The 9,943-nt window shown below is 52.2% G+C and overlaps 1 long non-coding RNA gene across 1 annotated transcript; it reads left to right on the forward strand.

The window, feature by feature from the left end:
- The first annotated feature begins 410 nt into the window (after positions 1–410).
- On the forward strand, positions 411–9,041 carry LOC137309192 (uncharacterized). The gene is made up of 3 exons (XR_010959791.1): positions 411–459; positions 6,648–6,871; positions 8,952–9,041. It is a non-coding gene; the product is annotated as an uncharacterized lncRNA (long non-coding RNA).
- The last annotated feature ends 902 nt before the right edge of the window (positions 9,042–9,943 follow it).

Here is a 9,943-nt window from a genome sequence, read left to right on the forward strand (position 1 = left end):
ACCCTCCTGTCCACTCTCCCCTCCTTCCCCCTCCCTGCCCCACTCTCCCCACCCCGCCCACTCTCCCCTCCTTCCCCCTCCCTGCCCCACTCTCCCCACCCCGCCCACTCTCCCCTCATTCCCCCACCCTCCTGTCCACTCTCCCCTCCTTCCCCCTCCCTGCCCCACTTTCCCCACCCCGCCCACTCTCCCCTCCTTTCCCCACCCTCCTGTCCACTCTCCCCTCCTTCCCCCTCCCTGCCCCACTCTCCCCCTCCCCGCCCACTCTCTCCGCCCCCTTCCCCCCCGCTTTTATCTCTCAGTTATTTCCACAGGAAACCAGAAAGTTTCAGTGCGTTTGGGGACGGAGCAGGAAGTCCCCGTCAGAAAGCTCCTCGCCCTCCCTCCCTCCCTCCCTCCCTCCCTCCCCCCCTCGGATCGGGCTCACTCACTCACTCTTCTCCTGCTGACGGACACCAGGTAGGGACCCTCCACATCGAGGGGCGCGATGGCTCGTGACGGGATACCAGCCCCCCTCCTCCCTGGGGCTCCTCCGAGTCGATACCAGGCTGGGTCGAGGGGGGCTCGTGAACCCCTCCCTCGGAGGAGGGGGGAGCAGCCCAGATTCCCCACAACGATACCCCGGGGTTAAATCCCGAGGAGGGGTCGCACAGACCGGGCTTGTGTTCCCTCGAGTGTCGGAGATTGAGGGGTGATCTAATCGAGGGGGTTTGAGATGATTGAAGGATTCGATAGGGTCGATGGAGAGAAACTATTTCCTCTGGTGGGAGGGGGAGAGTCCAGAACAAGGGGGCAGAATCTTAAAATGAGAGCTGGGCCCGTCCAGGGGTGATGTCAGGAAGCGTTTCTTCACACAAAGGGGAGTGGAGAATCTGGAACTCTCTCCCCCCGAAAAAGCTGTCGGGGCCGGGGGTCAATTGGGAATTTCAAACCCGAGACCGATGGATTTTTGTTGGGTGAGGGGATTAAGGGTCAGGGAACCAAATGGGGTCAAGGTACAGATCAGCCATGATCTCATGGAATGGCGGAACGGACTCGAGGGGCTGAACGGCCTCCTCCTGTTCCTGTGGGACAGGCTCGAGGGGCTGAATGGCCTCCTCCAGTGGGACAGGCTCGAGGGGCTGAATGGCCTCCTCCTGTTCCTGTGGGACAGGCTCGAGGGGCTGAATGGCCTCCTCCAGTGGGACAGGCTCGAGGGGCCAAACGGCCTCCTCCTGTTCCTGTGGGACAGGCTCGAGGGGCCGAATGGCCTCCTCCAGTGGGACAGGCTCGAGGGGCCAAACGGCCTCCTCCTGTGGGACAGGCTCGAGGGGGTGAATGGGCCTCCTCCTGTTCCTGTGGGACAGGCTCGAGGGGCCGAATGGCCCTCCTTCCTTCCTACGGCCCTCCGATTCGCGCAGAGGCTGGTTTCGATTGCCGCCGTTCACGTCTCGTGCGTCCTGGAATATTTCGGACGGAGGCAGGCCCGCCTTCTCTCCAGCTGCCAAACCCTGTCCACGAATTTCGAAGGCAGCCCAGCGATCGGAGAAGGGTCTGGGTCCCACGGCGCTGGAGGCAGCCGGCGTAAAGGCAGGAGCGGGCGATCGGGAAACGTCAGCAATTTAATCGTTGGGTATCTCGGTCGAATCACCGACTCTGGGCCCCTCGACTTCCCATCTGGGCCTTACGTGGAATCTTCAATCTAATCTCATCTCATCTCACTGACACTGAAAAGACGACGCAAGCTAAAACACGGACCAGACTTTCAGTCAGAGAACCGTACGGCACAGCAGGAGGCCATTTGGCCCATCGAGCCTGTGCTGGCCCTTTGGACGAGCTCTCCGATTATAGCCCCTCTCCCCACTCCGCTCCTGCTCGTTCCCACAGAGTCCCGCTCCCTCTCCGAGGGCCCTGGACATCCTTCCTAAAGTGCAGGGCCAGGAATTGGACACAATCCTCCAGCTGGGGTCTAACCCAGTGTTTTATAAAGGTTTAGCATCGCTCCCTTGCTTTTGTACTCTGTGCCTCTATTAATAAAGCCCAGGATCCCATCTGCTTTTTCAACAGCCTTCTCAACTTGTCCTGCCACCTTCAGAGATTTGTGTACACACACCCCCAGGTCTCTCTGTAGGTACTGAGGGAGGGCCGCACTGTCGGAGGGTCAGTACTGAGGGAGGGCCGCACTGTCGGAGGGTCGGTACTGAGGGAGCGCCGCACTGTCGGAGGGTCAGTACTGAGGGAGGGCCGCACTGTCGGAGGGTCAGTACTGAGGGAGGGCCGCACTGTCGGAGGGTCGGTACTGAGGGAGGGCCGCACTGTCGGAGGGTCAGTACTGAGGGAGCGCCGCACTGTCGGAGGGTCGGTACTGAGGGAGCGCCGCACTGTCGGAGGGTCGGTACTGAGGGAGCGCCGCACTGTCGGAGGGTCAGTACTGAGGGAGCCCCGCACTGTCGGAGGGTCGGTACTGAGGGAGCGCCGCACTGTCGGAGGGTCAGTACTGAGGGAGCGCCGCACTGTCGGAGGGTCGGTACTGAGGGAGCGCCGCACTGTCGGAGGGTCAGTACTGAGGGAGCGCCGCACTGTCGGAGGGTCAGTACTGAGGGAGCGCCGCACTGTCGGAGGGTCAGTACTGAGGGAGCACCGCACTGTCGGAGGGTCAGTACTGAGGGAGCACCGCACTGTCGGAGGGGCCGTCTTTCGGGATGAGACGTTAAACCGAGGGCCCCGTCTGCCCCTCTCGGGTGGGTGTAAAAGATCCCACGGCCCACTATTGGAAGAAGAGCAGGGGGGAGTTCTCCCCGGGGTCCTGGGCCCCGATATTTATCCCTCGACCGACATCACTGAAAAAAACCCAGATGATCTGGGTCATTTATCACATCGCTGTTTGTGGGATCTTGCTGTGCGCAAATCGGCTGCTGCGTTTCCCACATTACAACAGTGAGCACACCTCAAAAAAAAGTCCTTCATTGGCCGTGAAGCTTCGGGACGTCCCGAGGTGGGGAAAGGAGATGGAGAGAGATGGGAGATCCCCTTTTTTAACCTATGTCATTGGTACCGATGTGGACCACGACCTCTGGCTGTTCACCCTCCCCCTTCAGAATGTCCTGCAGCCGCTCCGTGACATCCTTGACCCCAGCACCAGGGAGGCAACACACCGTCCTGGAGTCTCGTCTTCGGCCGCAGAAACACCTATCTGTTCCCCCTTACGATGGATTCCCCCATCACGATCGCTCTCCCAGTCCCGTTCCATATTGGTCCCAACGACACTGGTAAAAAAATGGGATGAGGTCCTGCAAGCAGAATATCGGGAGTTGGGAGATAAATTAAAAAGCAGGACCCCTCGGGTAGTGATCTCAGGATTACTCCCAGTGCCACGTGCCAGTGAGAGCAGAAATCGGATAACAGACCAGATGAGTGCCTGGCTCGAGAGGTGGTGAAGGAGGGAGGGGTTTAAATTCCTGAGGCATTGGGACCGATTCTGGGAAAGGCGGGAGCTGTACAAGGCCGGACGGGGTGCACCCGAGCAGGACCAGGACCGATATCCTCGCGGGGGCGTTTGCTCGTTCTGTTGGGGAGGGTTTGAACTAGAATGGCAGGGGGATGGGAACCAAAGGGCAGGTACAGATCGGACAAGTTCAGACCAGGAAACGGGAAGTCGAAAGGCAGTTAGTGATGTAGTTAGTGACTCAGAACGACAAAAGAAGCAAAGGTTAAATAGTGATCATGATGTGGAGATGCCGGTGATGGACTGGGGTTGACAAATGTAAAGAATCTTACAACACCAGGTCATAGTCCAACAGTTTTATTTGAAAATCACAAGCTTTCGGAGGCTTTCTCCTTCGTCAGGTGAGTGTGACTCAGGACACTCACCTGACGAAGGAGGAAGCCTCCGAAAGCTTGTGATTTTCAAATGAATTTGTTGGACTATGACCCAGTGTTGTAAGATTCTTTCGATAAAGAGTGTTCAGCACAGGAATTTGACGGGGTTAAAGGGGATATACTTCAATGCCAGGAGTATTACAAACAAAGCAGATGAGCTGCGGGCACAGATCGACACATGGCAGCACGATATCATTGCTATAACGGAAACCTGGCTTAAAGAGGGGGAGAATTGGCAGCTCAATATCCCTGGATACAGAGTTTTCAGGCAGGATAGAGTGGGTGATTAAAAAGTAGGGGGGGTCGCATTATTGGTTAAAGAATCAATTCCAGTTGTGGGAAGGGATGATATGCTCAATGGATCATCGATCGAGGCCATATGGGTTGAGCTAAGAAATAAAAAAGGGGCAGTCACACTACTGGGAGTGAACTATAGACCCCCGAATAGCGAAAGGGAGAGAGAAGAACCTGTAGGCAAATTTCTGAGTGCAAAAATAAGAGGGCAATAATAGTCGGGGACTTAACTACCCGAACATCAACTGGGATTCAAACAGTGTGAGGGGCACAGAGGGCGCAAAATTCCTGATCGGTGTCCAGGAGAACTTTTTTAGCCAGTACGTGACAAACCCAACAAGAGGGGAGGCAATTCTAGATTTAGTCCTGGGAAATGAAGATGGGCAAGTGGGTGAAGTGACAGTGGGTGACCATATTGGGGAGAGTGACCACAATTCAGTTAGTTTTAGCATTATTACGGAAAAGGAAAGAGTTAAATCACGTTTTAAATTGGGGGGAAGGCAAATTTTACAGAACTAAGAGGTGATTTGGCAGAAGTGGACTGGACACAACTACTTGAGGAGAAATCAGTGGGAGGCACTGAAAAGTGAAATTCTATGGGTACAATGCAGATACGTCCCCTCAAAGGAAGAGGGAGGCACTGCCAAATCTAGAGCCCCCTGGTTGTCTAGAAGTATACGGGGCAAGATAAAGCAGAGAAAGAAAGGTTATGACTGTCACAGAAAACGAAATACTGCAGAAAGCCTCGAGGAGTATAGAAAGTACAGGGATGGCGTAAAAAGGGAATAAGGAAAGCAAAGAGTACGAGAGAGACTGGAATCCTTGAAAGTTGATAAGTCACCAGGGCCGGATGGATTGTTTCCTGGGCTATTGAAGGAAGCCAGGGAGGAAACAGCAGATGCTCTGAGGATAATTTTCCAATCCTCACTAGATACAGGGGAGGTACTGGAGGACTGGAAGACTGCAAACGTAGTACCATTGTTTAAAAAGGGTACGAGGGAAAGGCTGAACAATTATAGGCCGGTCAGTCTTACCTCGGTGGTGGGCAAACTATTAGAATCAATACTGAGAGATAGGATAAACTGTCACTTGGAAAGGCATGGTTTAATCAGGGATAGTCTGCAAGGATTTGTTCAGGGAAGGTCATGCCTTACAAATCTGATTGAATTCTTTGAGGAAGTGACAAGGAGGATTGATGAGGGTAGTGCAGTGGATGTTATCTACATAGATTTTAATAAGGCATTTGACAAGGTCCCACATGGCAGACTGGTCAGAAAGGTGAAAGCCCATGGGATACAGGGAAATGTGGCGAATTGGATCCAAAATTGTCTCAGTAACAGGAAACAAAGGGTAAAAGTCGATGGATGTCTTTGCGAATGGAAATCTGTTTCCAGTGGTGTGCTACAGGGCTCAGTGTTGGGTCCCTTGCTGTTTGTGGTATATATTAATGATTTGGACTTGAATGTAGGGGGCACGATTGGCACATTTGCAGACAACACAAAAATTGGCCGTGTAGTTGATAGTGAAGAGGATAGCTGTAGACTCCAAGAAGATATCAATGGGTTGGTGGAGTGGGCGGAAAAATGGCAAATGGAGTTCAACCCGGAGAAGTGTGAGGTAATGCACTTAGGGAGGGCAAACAGTAAAAGGGAATACGCAGTAAACGGGAATATATTGAGAGGGGTAGAGGAAGTGAGAGACCTTGGAGTGCATGTGCACAGGTCCCTGAAGGTGACAGTACAGGTAGATAAGGTTGTGAAGAAGGCATACGGAATGCTCTCCGTTATTAGCCGAGGTATAGAATACAAAAGCAGGGATGTAATGATGGAACTGTATAAAACGCTGGTAAGGCCACAGCTGGAGTATTGTGCGCAGTTCTGGTCACCACATTACAGGAAGGACGTAATTGCTCTGGAGAGAGTGCAGAGAAGATTTACAAGAATGTTGCCAGGGCTTGAAAATTGCAGCTCCGAGGAGAGATTGGATAGGCTGGGGTTGTTTTCCTTGGAGCAGAGGAGGCTGAGGGGAGACTTGATTGAGGTGTACAAAATTATGAGGGGCCCAGATAGAGTAGACAGGAAGTACCTGTTTCCCCTAGCGGAGAGTTCAAGAACTAGAGGACACAGATTTAAGCTGATTGGCGGAAGGATTAGAGGGGACATGAGGAAAATCTTTTTTACCCAGAGGGTGGTGGGTGTATGGAATTCACTGCCTGAATTGGTGGTAGAGGCAGGGACCCTCAACTCTTTTAAAAAGTACCTGGACCTGCACCTAAAGTGCTGTAAGCTGCAGGGCTACGGACCGGGTGCTGGAAGGTGGGATTTAGAATGGGCACCTGGTTGTTCTTCGAGCCGGCACGGACACGATGGGCCGAATGGGCCCCTTCTGTGCTGTATCTTTTCTATGGTTGTCTCTCTCTTCCTTCCTCTCCTTCTCCTCACTCCCAGAACCAGTTATGTAATAATGTCCTTTCCTCCTCTGATTGATCGTTTCAGTGACTGTAAAGATCTCCCACACCTTCCCTTTAAGAGCGAGAGAGAGAGAGAGAGAGATGGAGACCGCCTTCGATCAGAGGGGAGATGAACTGAGCACCGACACACACCCACAGGCACAGGGAGAAGGTGGGCCATCAGCCACTGTGGAACCCAGGGCCAACGGGCATCGAGGGATACCTCGCCATCTGCAGAAATTGCTGAAAGGGGAACCCAAAGTCCTCGGGGTGAGAACAGATTCCTTCTGGACAGGGTCGTAGCAACGACGGGGAAGCTTGTTCATTGTTAAATGAGAAACCCAGCTCCTCGTAATGGGGACAAATGCTGCACTCCAATTATAACGGAGAATCAGGAAATGGCAGATCCATTAAACAAATATTTTGTATCTGTCTTCACAGTGGAAGACACAAAAAGCAAACCAGAAATAGTGAGGAACCAAGGGTCTAATGAGAGTGAGGAACTTAAAACAATTAGTATCAGTAGAGAAAAAGTACTGGAGAAATTAATGGGACTAAAAGCCGACAAATCCCCTGGACCCGATGGCCGACATCCTCGGGTTCTATAAGAGGTGGCTGCAGAGATGGTGGGCGCATTGGTTGTGATCTTCCAAAAATTCCCTAGATTCAGGAACAGTCCCAGTGGATTGGAAGGGAGCAAATGTAACCCCGATATTCAAGAAAGGAGGGAGAGAAAAAACAGGGAACTACAGGCCAGTTAGACCGACATCAGTCGTCAGGAAAATGCTGGAATCCATTATTAAGGAAGTGGTAACCGGGCATTTAGAAAATCATAATATGATCAGGCAGAGTCAACATGGTTTTATGAAAGGGAAATCGTGTTTGACAAATTTATTAGAGTTTTTCGAGTGTGTAACTCGCAGGGTGGATAAAGGGGAACCAGTGGATGTCTATATTTGGATTTTCAAAAGGCATTCGATAAGGTGCAACATAAAAGGTTGTTACACAAGGTAAGGGCTCATGGGATTGGGGGTAATATATTAACATGGATAGAGGATTGGTTAAAGGACAGGAAACAGAGAGTAGGGATAAACGGGTCATTCTCGGGTTGACAGGCTGTAACTAGTGGGGTATCGCAGGGATCAGTGCTTGGGCCTCAGCTATTTACAATCGATATTAATGACTGAGATGAAGGGACCGAGTGTAATGTGTCCAAGTTTGCTGATGATACAAAGCTCGGTGGGAGAGTAAGCTGTGAGGAGGACACAGAGAGTCTGCAAAGGGATATCGAGAGGTTAAGAGAGTGGGTGAGAAGGTGGCAGATGGAGAATAATGTGGGGAAATGTGACGTTATTCACTGTGGTGGGAAGAATAGAAAAACAGAATATTTTTTAAATGGTGAGAAACTATTAAATGTTGGTGTTCAGAGGGATTTGGGTGTCCTCGTACAGGAAACACAGAAAGTGAACATGTAGGGAGAGCGAGTAATTAGGAAGGCAAATGGTACGTTGGTCTTTATTGCAATGGGATTGGAGTCCAAGAGTGAGGAAGTCTCACTACAATTGGACAGGGCTTTGGAGAGACCTCACCTGGAGCACTGTGTACAGTTTTGGTCTCCTTATCTAAGGAAGGATATACTCGCCTTAGAGGGGGTGCAATGAAGGTTCACTCGATCGATTCCTGGGATGAGAGGGTTGTCCTATGAGGAGAGGTTGAGTAGAATGGGCCGATACTCTCTGGAGTTTGGAAGAACGAGAGGCGATCTCATTGAAACAGATAAGATTCTGAGGGGGGTTTGACAGGGTAGATGCTGAGAGGCTGTTTCCCCCCCGGGGCTGGAGAGTCTCGAACCAGGGGGCGCAGTCTCAGGATAAGGGGTCGGCCATCCTAGACTGAGAGGAGGAGGAATTTCTTCACTCGGAGGGAGGTGAATCTTTGGAATTCTCTCCCCCAGAGGGCTGTGGATGCTCAGTCGTTGAGAATATTCAAGGCTGATCGATGGGTTTTTGGGGAATCGAGGGATACGGGGATCGGGGGGGAAAGTGGAGTTGAGGTCGAAGATCAGCCATGATCTAATTGAACGGCGGAGCAGGCTCGAGGGGCCGAATGGCCTCATCCTGCTCCTATTTCTCATGTTTGCTGGTGTTTGATTATCAGCGATGAACAGTTTCGAAGTTCAGACACCTCCTGGTTCATTAAATATCGAGTTCGGGAATCAGCACAGCTCCCGGCCCGAACGATACAGCTAAGATGGTCTTTGCCATTGTGAAATTTTGCTGATTTTGCTGCCTCTTGCTAACGGCGCTCCCTGTTTGTGTAAAGATTTACATGTGACCTGTTTCTCCATCAGGTGATCCAGGTCGTACTGGGATTAATCCAGTTACTGATCAGTTCAGTCCTGATACTTGGCACCAACCTCATTTGCAAATACATCGTCGCGATCTGGTGGACAGGATTTCTGGTTGGTTTGATCTTACGTTTAACTTAGACCTTTGGGCACAGAAGCAGAGATGATGACGGGGGTCAGTGTCCTGAACTTTTGGTTTAAAGGGTGGCAGAGGCCCCGTACTGTCCAGTCAGGTACAGCGACCATTGTAACTGGGCTGGGTCGTAGCGTCCAAATACCAGAGGCCACAACTTCAATCTTTGAGGCCTGAGATCCATCGGCGATGGCAGGGTAACGGTACCAAGGGATATCGAGCAAAGGAGGGGAAATGGAGCTGAGATCAGCCATGATCGAATTGAATGGCGGAACGGGCTCGAGGGGCTGAATGGCCTCCTTCTGTTCCTGTGTAACAGGCTCGAGGGGCTGAATGGGCCTCCTCCTGTTCCTGTGTAACAGGCTCGAGGGGCTGAATGGCCTCCTCCTGTTCCTGTGTAACAGGCTCGAGGGGCTGAATGGGCCTCCTCCTGTTCCTGTGTAACAGACTCGAGGGGGAATGAATGGCCCTCCTCCTGTTCCTGTGTAACAGACTCGAGGGGGAATGAATGGCCTCCTCCTGTTCCTGTGTAACAGGCTCGAGGGGGAATGAATGGGCCTCCTCCTGTTCCTGTGTAACAGGCTCGAGGGGGAATGAATGGCCCTCCTCCTGTTCCTGTGTAACAGGCTCGAGGGGGAATGAATGGCCCTCCTCCTGTTCCTGTGTAACAGACTCGAGGGGGAATGAATGGCCCTCCTCCTGTTCCTGTGTAACAGACTCGAGGGGGAATGAATGGCCTCCTCCTGTTCCTGTGTAACAGACTCGAGGGGGAATGAATGGCCCTCCTCCTGTTCCTGTGTGTAACAGACTCGAGGGGGAATGAATGGGCCTCCTCCTGTTCCTGTGTAACAGACTCGAGGGG

Source organism: Heptranchias perlo, unplaced genomic scaffold (genome assembly GCF_035084215.1).
Source record: "Heptranchias perlo isolate sHepPer1 unplaced genomic scaffold, sHepPer1.hap1 HAP1_SCAFFOLD_1528, whole genome shotgun sequence".
Taxonomy (NCBI): Eukaryota; Metazoa; Chordata; class Chondrichthyes; order Hexanchiformes; family Hexanchidae; genus Heptranchias; species Heptranchias perlo.